The sequence below is a fragment of the Lactuca serriola genome, chromosome 3, assembly GCF_051521515.1.
Source record: "Lactuca serriola cultivar US96UC23 chromosome 3, Lser_US96UC23_V15, whole genome shotgun sequence".
Classification (NCBI taxonomy): Eukaryota; Viridiplantae; Streptophyta; class Magnoliopsida; order Asterales; family Asteraceae; genus Lactuca; species Lactuca serriola.
The window spans coordinates 80,512,406-80,528,927 of NC_136410.1; the positions used below are offsets into that span (position 1 = coordinate 80,512,406).

Below are 16,522 nucleotides of genomic sequence, written 5' to 3' on the forward strand. Positions count from 1 at the left end.
GTCAAATAACCAAAACCTAAACACCCCTAATCTCCACCATTTCTAGTTAAAGGACTCTATGGTCGCAAATAGGTCTCTATCTGTTTTGTTCACTAGAGAAGAAAGAAAGATGAGAATCACCGACCTCCCTTCTGCTTCCTTTCTCATTATCAGGTGATCCCCAAATCCTCCTTCGACTACCACAGGTCGTGGTCATCTTTCCCGACGGTCAACATCCCTTGTCGAGCTCCAAGTGTCGAGGGAAAATCGTGATCAAACACCGACTGTTTCCCATCCGTTATTCTTTCTATCTTCCCAGCCAAATATCAAACCCAAGCATCCATTTTTTGAAGAAGAAAGAACAATGGAGCTACTGAAACAACCCCCTTCGCATCCACTACAAGAATCGAAAGAGGAACAACCATCCCCGGCAAGGCAATAGACGACAACCCTAATGTCGCTCCTGTTTTTCCCTATTTTTTCTGATCGAGCACCGGTGATGCTCTTCCTGACTGAAAACTGCTGCTACCCGGTCCCTATCCTCTCATCTTCTGTCGGCTGGAGCAAAGCACCCACCGAAGCCTCACACTCCTCTTCCCGTTTGGAAAACTTGAAAAAAGCCTCATTGTTCACCGATTCATTAATCTGGAGAGAGAGAGAGAGAGAGAGAGAGAGAGAGTTAATATTAAATAATTATTATTTTTCTTTTTTTTAAATAAAAAATAAGACAAAACTTCATAAATGGTCCCTGTGGTAGTGAAAAGACAGAAATACCCTTCACTTAACGGCCAAAAGCTAACGACGTTAGTGAAAAGGACCATTTGTTAAAAGTTTTGAAACCACAGGGACCATCTGTGAGGTTTTTTGAACTTAGGGACTAAACTTGATATTTTCGAAAACCACAGGGACCTTTTTTGAAGTTTTGTCTTAATTATAAATAGTAAAAATAATTAAGAATTCCTCAGAATTAATTTGGAATTAATTCTAGGTTAATTAGAATTAATTAAAGGTACAAGTGCTGGGTTGTAATTGTTCAATAGTTGAACAATGGCGAGGATCTAGAACCTCCCTAGGAGGGGGACGGTTTGGGTGCCCTAGATAGGGTTCTCGGAAGCCTCCAAATAATAAAAGGAAACTAGATAATTACTGGATTAAAATATTATTATTTTAAATTCAAATGTGGGCTTTCTGGGATTATCTGACAACTATATAAAGGGTCACAATCCCTTGGATTTTCGGCCAACATTCCTTCACAAAGAGAAATCAGATTTTTTTCCATTCTCCTTTCTCTCCTACTCAATCCTAGGGTTTCCTTGAGTTTTTGGTGTGACACATTAAATGCTACCATACTGTTGGAGCTAGGTTTTCCAAGGAGACTTCAAGCATTTGGTTAGCTTAATTCAAATTAAGCACAAAGGTATGTTTACTACTTATGATTTCGATTATAGTAGAGTTTTTAGTTTTTGCTTCATTAGTATGTTGCTATTATTGGTGAAAAACCATAGATCCATTTAGTTGCATGTACCCTTAAGATTTATGTGAAATTCCGCATGTATAATGTTCTTGTAACCTAAAAACCCCAATAGTGGTATCAAAGCCATGCCCTTTTAAATTACTAGTGTATAAAATTTGAAACTTGAAAATCAAAAAAGAAACCCTTTAATTGCAAGGAACAACCCGCCTAGGGCTAGGTGCAACGCGTCTTCTGATTAGTTCGAAATTACGAGATTTGCTTAATTTGAATTATATGTTACTTATTAGTCGTTATCTATTATTTTATCTGATTACAGTCCGAACTATTAATGCTAGATATTTATAAAACCTAAATTCAAATTTTGAGAAGGTAAATATAAAAGGAAATAAATATTTAATTATAAGATAATTAAATGAATTTGAATTACCCTAAACGAAATTAATATATATTTAATTAATGTTCTAATTAAAATATAAATATTAAATTCAAAATTGATTTAACAGATTAATTAATTAAATGTTAATTTAGATAACTAAATTTAAATCTTGTGTTTTGAAAAGTTTTGAAATACACCCTATACATATGTATAAGAGTATATTACTATAGGTATAACTAAAACTCAGTAAAATCGTTAGTAGATCTCATTCATAAAGCCACACTATAAGAGAGGTATAAAGAAACGACTTATAAAATGACTGCCAAATGTGTGTCTTTTTCACCAACCACTTATTTGTGTGGTGGAGGGTCGTTAGTCGAACTGGTTTGATATGACATAGTCATATTAAAAGTATAATGTAAAAGTACAAGAACCTTGTATAAAATCTCACTCTAGTTACTTTTAGGAGAAATGTGAAATTGTATGCTAATCCTTGAAAAAATACATCATTTCTTTGGAATTTGTTAGTGTAGCGTATGTGGTTAACCGACACACTAATGAGGGACTATCAAGATGAAATGATGGAACATACTCGAATTTATGGTTGTTGATGGAGCTTGTATGGTTAACCGACATGTCAATGTGTAATCTTAAACGACCTCGAGCATGTCACATGGGTTTGCATGATTATTCACATTTTGTTTGTGATTCTCAACATCCCAGTCACAAATCGAAGAACATACTATGAGATTAAACATGAAATCGAACAATTTAATGAATCTAAAAAGATCTAGGAATTTCTTATTAGATTGAAATTGGCAAAATGCTTTACCTAATTAAAATAAATTTGCCGTTAGATTAGAACATCATTGTTCTTTATTTCGAATTGTATTTATGGATCTTAGAATTGAATAATAACTTGGGTTAAAATATTAAGGATTGAATCAACTAACTAAAATCTTATTTCTTATTTTAGATGTCTGGAAATAAAGATCTTCCTCATCCTCCTCTGCCCACTCACGACTTCACTCTCTTATCAATCTTCTCAATAGACAAGCTTACCGGTCCAAACTACATGGACCGGTTACATAATTTGAAGATAACGTTGAGATATGAGAACAAAGAGTAGGTTCTCGACACTCTAGTCCCAAAAATAGATAAAGAACTGCTACTCTTGAGGAATTGGCTGTATATAACCAACACATTGATGAATCTACCAAGTTTTTTTGAATTATGATTGCAACCATGAAACCTGAGCTCCAAAAGACCTATGAGGACTATTGGCGTTATGAAATGAACCATGCTCTTTCTAAGAATTTCCTCAAGAAATCTAGATAAGAGCGTTATGAATACGTCAAGGCCCTTATGGCAAGCAAACTGAAAGATGGGGAATATGTGTTTGCTCATGCGTAGAAAATGCAGAGACATGTGGAGAGATTGGAAAAGCCCAATGTGAAATTTGACAAGGAGAATTCCATTGACATGGTGCTCAACTCCTTTCCCAATAGTTATGATCAGTTCATCTTGACCTATCATTTGAACAATATTGAGACCACATTGAGTGAGCTTCATAATCTATTTCAAACAACTAAAGAAATAATGAAGAAGTCTTATTCCAACAGTGTTGCAACTGCCCCAATCATGGCTATTCATCAAGGAAATGACAAGAAGAGAAAGGCCTATTCCCAACCCAAGTGGAAAGGGAAAGCCCACATCGGAGAGTCCAGTGGGTCAAAGGGAAATGTCAAAATCGATGCTCCTCTTGTGGATGAACCGAAAGAATTTATGTGTTTTCCTTGTGGCCAGAAAGGTCATTAGAATAGAAGCTGCCCCAAGTCCCTACAATAAGTGAGAGAGGCTAAGGGAAAGGTGTCTGACTCTTCATCTGGTATATACTCTATCAAAATCAATAACACATGTTTTTCAGATTCTTGGTTCCTTGGTACGAGATGTGGTTTCCATATTTTTTCTGATATGCAGGGACTAAGGGGAAGTGAACATGTTGAGCATGGGAAGCTGAACCTGGTCATGGGGAATAGGAGAAAGTCGGTTGTTACAAGGATTGGAGTTTATAAGCTTAAGTTTGCTAATAGTTTTTGGATTAATTTAAATAATTTCTGTTATTTGTCAAAAATGACAAGGAACATAATTTCATTTAATGCTTTATTTACAGAAGGTTATCACTACAGTTTTGATAATAATGATGGTGCAATTTTAGTTTATAAAAATGGTGCATTTATTTTCATAGCTTATCCTTGTAATAATGTTTATGAGATTGTTGTGTGTGTGTGTGAATGAACATGGAAATATGGTATTTAGTATTGATTCTTCTAATGATTTAGACAAGGTATACTTATGGCATTTTCGTCTTGGACACATCAACAAGAAACGCATCACCCAACTCCAAAAGGATGGAGTGCCGGAATCGTTTGACCTAAAAACAAATAGTGAATACGAATATTGTTTTTTGGGAAGATGACTAAGTCACCTTTCATAAGACTTATGAAAGAGGTGAATATTTGTTAGAACTCATCCATACAGATGTATGTACTAGAAAAACAGCCTTTTACGACGCTCATTACGCGTCGTAAAAGGCTCAGATGACGCGCATTTACGACGCTCATTTACGACGCGCAATTACGACGCGCATTTACAACACGCAATGCGTATCAAGGAAGGCCCTGTTATAAAGGAAGACGACACGCATTCGCGTGTCGTAACCTTACGACGCGCGTGTTAATGACACGCTATGCGTATCAAGAAAGCCCCTGTCAAGAAAGGCCATGTCATAAATTAAGATGACACACATTTTTGCGTGTCATAATTTTAAATGTTTTTAAAATTATATATTTTTGATAGATTTATTAATTTTCAAATTAAATAACACATTAAAAGTCTCATAATAAAAAATAAAATACCATAAACAATAAAGATAATTCATTGCACTAGTATGTCAAATACAAATAATCATTCCAATAGTAAGTAAATGTAACACATTGCTAATATTGCATAATATTTATTATAGAAAACAAAACATGTACAACATTAAAAGAAACCCATGAATAAATTCTCCTTTGACAATCTCCTTTGACAATTTCCTTTCTAAAAGAATAACCTGAATGTAGGAACTTTGAGAGGCTGTACGGCATGGAAGGAGGTTGCTAGAGCTGTCAGAACCTGCACATGGCAAATCGGTAACTTAACATGCAATACAATACAACACTAAAATGATTCTTTGGATCATTTTGTAAATAATATTTATTCATTACTTTGCCTCTGTTAAATTTTATTAGTCATTAAACAAATTATATTATGTATAAAGATAAACATAAATAACACCAAATATAAGATAATCATGCTTCTATACCTATACCTATACCAATGACTTTCAACAACCATTAAAAGTTTATTGATCAAGGAAAGCAAAAAAAATAAATAAATAATGCACTAGAATTAATAGATAACAAAAGGCAACTTTTGTAATTACCTGTTGGTCAAAGATTTTAGCTCTGGCAAGTCAACAAGTAGCAGGTGTGCATCTGAGGAAAATGAAGAAATTTTATTAGTCATCAAACAAAAGTTTAATACCTGTTGTCTTTTTAAGCAGGAGTGTGGATGTGTTTTTCAAAATGATTACCTAAAAAATGTTGTAATATTATGATTCTAGATTAAACCTTTTTAAAACCCATTACTTCCGGATATAAAGATATCTTATATTATTAAAAAGGACCAACATACTTCCAGTTTTCTCTTCAATCAAAAGCATAAGACAGAGCACAAATCTTTGCTAGTACTTTTTATTAAAGCTTTTACACCTATTTTATCATTTTTTGTAAGTAGTTTAACTCAGGGTATGACCTTATATTTTATAGGAAATTCAGTAGTACTTGTCATTGTATTTAATTAGATAAAAAAATGCACCTTATAATTCAAAGAAGCAAACTTTCAAAGAGGTTATTCTGCTCATTAAGTATTTTCCCACACTTGGCTTGGCTTCTAATCACAGAGCCCTATGGACACTGGTATATGTTCCTTGCCTAATCCACATCAAAACAATTAGAATTAGATAAGGCCATAAGGGTATAAGTTCATGAATCTTACGATGATGTAAACGAGGTCATTTGGATCAAACAACACATGGTGAGGTGGAGGATTAACGGTAATTTCGTAGTTTTAGTTATTAACAGAAGGAATGGAAGCATACCAGCTAAGCCAGTATATGCGCGAGTGTTTTGAGGAGTTTGAAGTTGTAATTGTGTTTTCACGAGCCATATAGGATTCGTAAAAAGATATACCTGAATAAGTATCTATTAAATGATATAATAAACCAAAAAAAGTGAAAAAAAATCACTAAATGAAGAGTATGTATAGCTGTAACAGAGGCGTAATTATGTTAAACTGTTCTTTTCCCAATTTTACCCCCTCCTCTGTAGCAAATTTAAAATGCAAATATGAAATCAAGGTAACTTTATCAATAATTAAATTATAGAAAAAAGACCTGAAAAATGCAGTTAAAGCAACAATGGAAGCTTGAAGGATCTCATCTTCAGTATGTGTGACAACAAAATCTCCAGAAATGTCTCCTAAAATCACTCCAGAACAAGTTTGCACTAACTTAAACTCCAACACTTTGTCTTATGGTGTAAGGCTATAAGCAAGTGGAAGACAGGTGCATAAAGGGTCATGCGTTCCAAATCTGTCATGACCATGACATAAACAAAACTCAATTTAATAAAATAGATTTCATTAACAAGCTAAACAGCAAATCATTAGTTTCAATTGATAAAAACTTAATTTTAGGAGAAAATAGATTAACCTGATATGATATAAAGGGTCATGCGTTCCAAATCTGCATTTGTATTCTTTAGGAGAAAAACACCTGTTAGGATCTAACCATTTTTATAAAGGTTTGAGATACTTGTAGCAAACAATAAAAAAATGAAAATAGAATTAAGCTTGCAAGTTGATGACACAAACTCCAATTTACTAGAATGGTGAGAAATCATGATTAATACACAAATCAACAAAGAGTCAACAAAGCCAAGACATTTATGCTCAGAAACTATTTTAGGCCATGTAAGTTGCAGACTTTCTTCACCTCCATATACAATACTAACATGTAAATTCCCCTGTAAATCAGATTTATCATTACATTAATCAAATTAAGCCTCAAATCATGGTGAAATTGACATCATGTTACATGATACCCTATTAGTTAAACAAACCGCTTATACCAAAAGTTAAATATCCAATGGGACATTTACCTAAAGTTTTTGAATTGTTGATGTCAAAGTGCATAATATAATAGAGCAGTTGCACCATATTTACAATAGGTAAGTGATATATTGTCAATCTCTTGATCACATCTAATTAGGCTTGCCGGATGACCAATTACTTGAGTCCATCATCTTAAAAATGATGTAAACTACTTGTCATCTGTCCACATTCACAACCTAGCTCATAACCAAACATGAATATTGCTTTTTATTTTTTATTTTTTTATTACTTAATGGAATTATGGAACTTACATTACTTGTTTCTTTCCATAAACAATCTCCGAGATGAATAAGCACCAATTCAACATCTTTGGTCTTCTTAGCAGTAATCATATCCAAATTCTCTTCCCAATCATCAATCATAGCATTAGCACCAAATTAAGCCTACATAAAACAAAAAAGTCAACAACTTGGATACTTTTTTTTGTCTTTTTTCTTTTTGAATTTCGTAAATAATTGATATAATCATATTAAATTTTACAAAAAAGGACAAAGTTGACTTGCCTAAACTGTTGATGATACCCTAGTAAAAGAAGCAAGTTTTTTTGCCCACCAGGCTTACCGCTATTAAGTCATTCTGTCCAGACCATTTCTATTGATCCCTCACTCAATGATCTCTTTATTGGTACCACCCCTGCCATGCTTGGAGAATGTAATCCCACTAAACAGAGCTCCGTTCAGAAAAAAACATTACCAATATCGACATCGGGTACGGGTCTGACCCGTCTTTTTGTATTCACTCGGGCACCTTTATTCATCAAGATTGTACCTAACCATAAATATGCCCGTCTTGAGATTCCCGGGATTACCCCTTTTGCATCATCGAGTTGTGTGATCTTTCTCCTTAGTAGATTGTAAATGAAAACCACACGTTGGACTATAAATGCTTGCGGAAACACATTTGACAGCATCGATGCTTTCACTTTCACAAGCCAAACATATAGTCCGTAACATGGAAGGTGAACTAAAGCGATGCCAAAGTACCTGCAGGATGTGAAAAGTCATATCTACCCCCGACAGAAATATATATATATATATATATATATATATATATATATATATATTTATTTATTTATTTCATTGGATGCAATGCAACATACCACATGGGAGCCCATGGAGTAGCAATTTCCAGGAAGGGATAAGGCCACCTGCAATAATAGCCTCTCAAACTTCAATCCTAGGAAATTTTATAGTAAATAATTGATAAATGACAAAAGAAGTGGGTTCTGTTAAGTGGAAATCACCATGTAAAGCAGCAGGCATGCATAACACACTGGAAAATTGTATAAGATGAGCTCCACAAGACAAAGTATGTTAACCCGTGCCAAGTAAATTGCTACAAGGGGCACAAGAAAAAGACAAATAGTGAGATAATGGAATCAACTCGACACTTATTAGGATCATTAATATAGTGAATAACCAATTGGTGAATGCGATCCAATCACTTACTAGGCTGTTGAGAGCAGAATCCAAGAGGAGAAAAACAACATTCAGGGAGTGCATGCAACCAATCAACTGCAATCACAACAGAGATTTATTTATAGCCAAACTAACTCAGACTCAGAATGCCAACAACAACAGTTCCGAATGAATCATAATGTACAAATATAGTTGTTATGAGCTAGCAAACAATAAAAAGAGAATGATAATTATTTCCAGGAAACAAAAGGAAAAAGGAGGAGATTTTAATCTCTTTTGAAGAGTGTGAGAGGTTGGTATTGTATTCCCAAATCCCAATGAAAGAAAAGGGGCAAGGGACAAAATATGCTAACCAGGGTAAGCTTGAAGCCATCGCCAGACTGAAACGGGAGTAATAGGCACCAAAATACAAGGTCAGTAAGCACAACAACACCTGCACAAGTCTGTTCACATACACCAAGAATTTAGAAAAAAAATCTCATGACTGCCTGAATATCAGAAAGCTCAAGGTGATCAATCTCCTTAGCAGAATTGTAACGATTTGAAGATGGACCAGAACCCCCTTGTGATGGGAAAATTGGAACATGAAATGTAATGAAGTAGGTCACCAAATGAATCAACACACCTTAAGTTTGTCTTGGCTGGTAAATGAAAGGACACTAGTTGGAAGTGATAAAATGAGAGGAACTAATTCCCTAAACGAAAAATAAAAAACAAAAATGTCAATAGATTCAAAAATAAATGTGTTAAGACTTAAGAGAGAATGTTATTCACTTTCCTGTTTTGATCTAAGCAATCTAAAGCATCAATTTGGTGATATAAATGCTTGCTATTGCCAGGGATTCCAATCCCAAGAAAAAATCTTGCCAAACCCAATATCTTGTCCCTTAGTATCTGCAAATATCAAATAAAAAGAATTTTAAAATTTAAAATTATGAGTATAGGAAATACAAGTGGTGTCTAGAAACCTAATAAGATTGTGTCATATATTAAAACTTCCGGAAGCGGAAGCGAAAGTTGTCAGCCCACGAACAACTGATGAGGTGGCTGAAACAGGACCTTGATGTTGATCATCAAAGAAATTGGCCCCATCATCTACAAAATTGTATAAAAACAGGAAGCATATATAAAAAATAATGATATCTCCCATGTTAGAATATAATTCATGCACTAACCATATTTATCTAAATTTTCAAATAGCTTCACAACATCCTTTTTCAGTGCCTTAATCTGCAAAAAGAAAAGGATAATTAGAACTGATAAGACCCTTAATGCAATAATATGTGCAGTAAACAAGAAAGTTAAGAAAAAGGCACAAGCAGCTGAAATTTGTCAAATTCTTCAATGTACAACTACAATTGTAAAAGTTTATAAAAATTTGTAAATGCCATTACATATAATGTGCACTAAAGCTTAAAATGTATCATGGCTGATGCGATACGTTAAGTGGTCTACTAAAGCTTAAAATTTGGTTTAGACATTTTAACAAACACATAATGTGCACATTATGTTGATCAGAATACATGGCCTTTCAATTCTCACAGAACCAAAAAAATTGAGAAATAAATACAGGAAAGGAAACCAAATGACATTTTCTAACAAAAACTAATCAATCGTGAGGAACACAGCGCAAGATGAAAAAATGAAGTAGTACCGATGGAAGGGGGACGACGGCGGCTTTTCGTGTCCAAACTTACATCTGGTATCGTTCCAATTTGGGTAAGCATGTGAAGGGTCTTCTTGAAAGATAATATTGCAAGGTACAAGGCAAAAGAACAATATTACAATTACTAATGAGAAGGGAAGACCTTCAAAGGATAAGATTGAGAAGATGCTTCAAGAAGCTGGGAAGTATGAGTCTAGAGATGAGGAGCCCAAGAAGAAGTTGGAGGTGATGAATGCTTTAGAGAATTATACGTATAACATGAGGAACACGGTGAAAGATGAGAAGCTTGGTGAGAAGTTGACTCCGGTAGATAAGAAGATTGAGGATGTGATTGATGAGGTGATTGTGTGGTTATATACAAATCAGTTGGCTGAGGGGGATGAGTTTAAGGATAAGATGAATGAGCTTTTTCCCATTTTGAAACTTTTAGGTTAGAAGGAGATAAAGAGAAAGAGAGGAGTAGAGAGAGGGATGAGATTGAATGAATAAATGTAGGAGGCGCTGGAGGTGGGTGAAGGCGGAGGCCCTAGGGCTTCTTGTTGCTAACTCAAAGATCAACATCGATTGTAGAAGGTGGAGGCATCAATAGAGGGAACAAGGTAAAAAAAAGAGGAGATCAAACCATTTAGTGTGAGGGTCGATTTGGAAGAAATCTCAAACCCTTAACCTTAAACATGATGTGAAGCGATTGATCCATAATCTTCTTCGTTTCCGTCAATTCCTTGGGCTCACATAATCGAACGATGGTGGTAAATGAAGCATTCTTCGAGAAAGAAGGTGCATCGCTGCAGTTTGAGGCTAGAAGAGGCAACGACGATTGGAGGCAGTGGATGTGGGTGAGGGGTGGAGATGACGAAGAAGAAGGCGGGGGTTTAAAAAATTTGGGATTTCATTTTCCCTCGGAGACGCGCGTTTCTTAAAAAAATTATAAAGTGACATTCGCAGAGGACGCACAAGTGCCCTCCGTGTTTTTTATATTTTTACACGAGACACTAATTTAAGGGCACGCAATGATGCGTGACCTAAATCCATAAATTTTTTGAAGAGATGACGCTTTTTTAACGTCACTCTCTTTTGCGCAACATAAATCAATGAGTGTCGTGGTTTGCGCATCGTAAAATGCTGTTTTTCTAGTAGTATAATTTAAAGAAAACTCTTAATCCCAATGATGTCAATAATCTTCCAGAAACTAAAAATCTTCATTGTTTGTACGATGCATGATATATTTGCATCCCATGCTATATTATTTAGATGCTTTAACTTTCATTAATTGGTTTGAATGTTGGTGTTTAGTAATTAAACTCAATTTATTCCTCTTTTTATTAACAACTTTTATTTATTCATGATCTTCAGCTATCTTTTGCTTGTGGGCGGCTTGTAATTTCAAGTGATGGAGTCTGGGATGCTCTTTCCACTGAATCAGCTCTGGAATGCAGTCGTGGATTGGCTCCGGAATCAGCAGCAACACAAATTGTCAAAGTACTGAAACAAAAAATGTTAAATTTGTAATAAAATATTATGCAATGGATTCTATTTTTGTATGACATTAAATTTTATGAAATGGATTATATTTTTTGTATATGATATTTTATTTTCTATTATGATGCATTAAATGCAAATTTACTTTGAAAATTAGTAAATCTGTAAAAAAATATATTTTTTTTAAACATTTAAAATTATGATACGCAAAAATGTGTGTCATCTTCATTTATGACATGGCCTTTCTTGACAGGGGCTTTCTTGATACGCATTGCGTGTCATTAACACGCGCGTCGTAAGGTTACGACACGCGAATGCATGTTGTCTTCCTTTATGACAGGGCCTTCCTTGATACGCATTGCGTGTCGTAAAGGCACGTCGTAACTGCGCGACGTAAATGAGCGTCGTAAATGCGCTTCGTCTATAGACGACGCGCAAAAGCGCGTCGTCTCTCTTTATGACAGGGCCTTCCTTGACGTGCATTTGCGCGTCGTCTGATCCATTTGCGCGTCACTGTTCAGGCTTTGGCTGATTGTACACACTGCTCCAACTCGTTTTTCTCTTAAAACTCTTACTTGTTTTTAGAAAATCATTTCTTTTGAAAAATTTCCTCAAATACTCATTTTGAGTCCAGACACACCCGAAGGTATATCCGAATTCCTCAAACCAAGGCTCTGATACCAACTTGTAACACCATAATTCCAAACCTAATTTTCATTTTAAAAACATAGTAATTTCATCAACACAACCACAAAAACCACCAAATATTGAGTTATCAAAAACACATGTTCATAAATTGTTTAAAACATAGTCTAGGATCCTCCAAAACATATCTCCAACTCGTGTGAGTACAATCAAGCTGGTGCCTTCCCGTGATCCGGAAAAGTACCTAAAAAACATAACACATAACACGATAAGCACGGAGCTTAGTGAGTTCTCCAAAATACCACACACATCTCATTAGCCTCTCATGGTTAGACTCAAATAAGACCATCCAATCAATGTGTCTCGGTGGAACCCTCCGGTCCCATAACTCGGGTGGACCCTCCGGTCCTAACTCAGTAAGCTCAGAATAATACACATCATAAATCACAAAGACATAATGCATAATATCAAAATACTCAATATAAGCACATAAGACCCTTCGGTCACACAAATGTTACCACTCTAGGTAAGTATAGTGAGAAGACTCACCTCGTAAGCAAAAAAGCAAATAACCTCGTACACGAATCTCGAACTAGCCTCCACCTAACACATAGGATAATTATCTCTAATTAACACTTGAATCACGACTCTAAGTTATTTTTTCTCTAAAACTCTTGAAATGGGTAAAAGACCATTTTACCCCTCCATGGTCCCCATAATCCCCGTCTTGACCAAACCCTAAAGTCAACAAAAGTCAACACCCGAGTCAACAGTCCATGTTGACCTGACTCACCGAGTGCATCTATGTGACTCATCGAGTCCCCTCGTTTCCTATGAGATATCGAGGAAATCCAACTTAACTCGTCGAGTTGTATCGTTAACTCGTCGAGCTACCCATGTCCAGACTCATCGGGGAAAACCCTAGCCGACTTGTCGAGTTAGCTAATTGACTCGACGAGTCCATTCAGTCTACTTCCTCATTCAAACGCTTTAAGTCAGATCTACAACCCCAAACTCTAGATCTAGCCTCCCAAGGGTCGAATGTCACGTAAAGCTGCAAGCTTTACGTTCATGCATGGCACTTAGGGCTTGAAATACCAAAACAACTCTCATTTAGGGTTTTAATCATGAAGGCTCTTTTATTAGCTGGATAAAGCTGAGACCTTTGGACTCTAGGGACCTTACAAGGTCTAGATCTGAAGTCTAAATCATTTGGTGCACTCAAAGCCTCAAGAAGATGGAATAAGCCTCAAAACTCGATAAAATGAGATCTAATCAAACTAGTGAGCAAGGTATAGACTTTTTACCTTCAACAGAAGCTCTGGATGAAATAACACCAAATCCCACAACCTCTTCTCATTCCTTGCTTGATACTCTTCTCTTCTTCTTCACAAAGTGCACCAAAATGCGCAAGGATTAGCTCTTTTTCTCTCTTAGCTCACTACAAACGATTAGGGTTTCACACAGGGGAGTAGGGTAGCTGGTGAGGCAGAAATGAGGGCTTATGGTCCTTTAAATAGGGCCAAAACCCGGAGATTTACAATTTCCTCACATAGTGGCAACTCGACGAGTCGGCTCTCTTACTCGTCGAGTTGGTTATTAAACCCACGTGGCCAATTTGACCTTACTCGACGAGTTGGGCACACAACTCGCCGAGTTAGCTCAGACAACTCATAAATAAATGCATAAATATTATACCTGGGAGTCAGGATGTTACATATATATATATATATATATATATATATATATATATATATATATATATATATATATATTGTAAAAACAACAAATGTAACGGTTTGTCTAATAACACAAATTTTCCTGTGTTTTACTTGTATCCCCCCTAAAACATGGAAAAATCATGAAAATTATAGGGGTATGAACTCACCTCGTGTGTGTTCTTGGCTGGATACAAAGTGAGTGGCGATGTTATTCGAGTTAGAACACGTGAATATGGTTGTATCCTAATTTGTTTTAAACACATAATAACATGTGTAAATTAGATAAACTAATAATTTAAGTGTTGTATATCACTAGATTATGTAAGGATACTTAAAATATTCCTATGAATCAACTTGAAGGATTTGGTTTTCCTGGGGATTGTTTGAAGATATTCTGGGCGAAGTTATGAAGATATGAAGATATGAAGATTGTATGAATGTTCTTGTGAATTTTGAGAGAATCTGGGGGATTTTGGGACGTAAATGAGGGAAAATGGAGAGTGATTTTAGTTGTACATATATATATATATATATATATATATATATATATATATATATATATATATATATATATATGGGGTAAAAGACGATGTGACATATGCCTTGAAATGTGTAATTTATCACATTGGTAAAAATGTCAATGGATAGGTTGGGTGATTTCGACTTATCCCCACCGAAATCACCTTGATTTCGGTCTATGGCTTCAACGGAAGTCACCTTAATTTCGCTCCAAGGGATCTCGACCTCTCAAGTTCTCGATTCAAATGAGATTTTGGCCTTAGTGGGTTCTCGGTCTAGGGGTGTTCTCGGCCAAAGCATTTGAGTTTTGATTTTTGATTTTTTTGATTCCTAAAACCGAAAACCTCAAAAGTAAATTGAATATTTGTGATTATATTTTTATTTTAATTATTTGACTTTTGTTTGACTTTGGTTTGACTTGTTTGACTTATTGACCGGAAATAACCGGTTGTTACACATTGCATTCTCTGCACGTGGCGATAGATAAATTCTCCCTCTTTTATTTTGCATGCCATGAGGGACTTTGCCACCTCGTATTTTATGGTTCTTCTCCACAAGGTCCTTGTTCATATCATACAGCCAATAATCCTTATATAATCTCTGCAACTTAGGGGTCATCATAGCGACCATGATCCAAGCAAGTTTTGTTGCATCATTGTAGTGCCTCTTGTAGGCGGCTAATTCTTCACAGGTGGCCTTCTTTTTGTCAATCTCAGTTAGTTCTTTCTCAAGGACATATTCCTTGTCCTCGAAATGAAGGGCTATTTTGATATTGCGCATCCATTCGTTTTAATTGGTGCCATCCAATGTCACCCTTGAGCATATGTTCAACAACGAGAATTTTTGATTGGGGGAGGAGGAACCTGAAGCATCATTTGGAGTAGACATCTATAAAAGGAAGGTAGTTCTTAGTTAGATAAGAATAATCGTTAATATAGCAACCCAAAAATGAAATATTAAGAAAAGGATCCAACTATATAATTCACAACTTAGAAAAGGGGCACCGTAATCTAATTGTAAATTTTATAAAGATAGGTAAATGTCGACTTACCAATTCCACCAATAGAAAAAAAAATTAAAAGGAAATGAAGTTTTTGATGAATTTCCTAGATATTTTGAGATTCATTGAAAAATATTCAATGGCATGTTTAATCTCAGATTATGCTCTTCTGTTTGTGACTTAGATACCGAGGATCACAAACAAGATGTGAATAACCATGCAAATGTGCTTGGTAACCTCATTGTCGTTTGTCATCTAAATTGATGTACCGGTAAACCACACATGCTCCATCAACAATGATAATTTATGAGATACCCATTACAACTATTTATTATTCCCTATTAGTGTGTTGGTTAACCATACACGCTCCATTGACAAATTATAAAGTGTAATGTGCAATTTCATGGGTTAACATACAAATTCACATTTTTCTAAAGTAATTAAGATTAGGATTCTAAAAAAAAGGTTTAGTTAATTTTAATTCATTATACTTATTAATGAGAATTAATTGTTCAATCATACCCGTTCGGCTAACGATTATTAGCTAATCAAGGAAGCGGAGGGTGAGAGTGGATACACATTCAACTACAATTTTATAAGCCGTTTCCTTATACCCTCCCTTATAGACTAGCTTCATGAATGAGGCATACTAGCAGTTCCACTGACTTAGTCTTATACATATTGTAATTATTAAACTTTCAATTTTACATATAGTATAAGGTGTATTTTAAACTTTTTAAAATACTAAGTTTATTCCATTAAAATTTTCAAAATTAATAAAAAATTAATTTAAATTTCTAAAATAAACCAATTGATTTAATATTTATCTATTAATTAACATTTAATAAAATATATTAAATTAAATAAGGATTATCTAACTAAATTAATCAAATAATTTAATTCTAATCCTTACCCTCTAAATTTTCGAAAATATACGGTATAAGATTTATTCCAATTTTAATTATCTC

The 16,522-nt window shown here is 34.9% G+C and overlaps 1 long non-coding RNA gene across 1 annotated transcript; it reads right to left on the reverse strand.

Moving 5' to 3' along the window:
• Positions 1 to 8,352: 8,352 nt before the first annotated feature.
• Positions 8,353 to 9,313, reverse strand: LOC145094546 (uncharacterized). The gene is made up of 4 exons (XR_013703411.1): positions 9,150 to 9,313; positions 8,878 to 8,967; positions 8,555 to 8,620; positions 8,353 to 8,441 (listed from the first exon to the last, which is right to left on the reverse strand). It is a non-coding gene; the product is annotated as an uncharacterized LOC145094546 (long non-coding RNA).
• Positions 9,314 to 16,522: the final 7,209 nt, after the last annotated feature.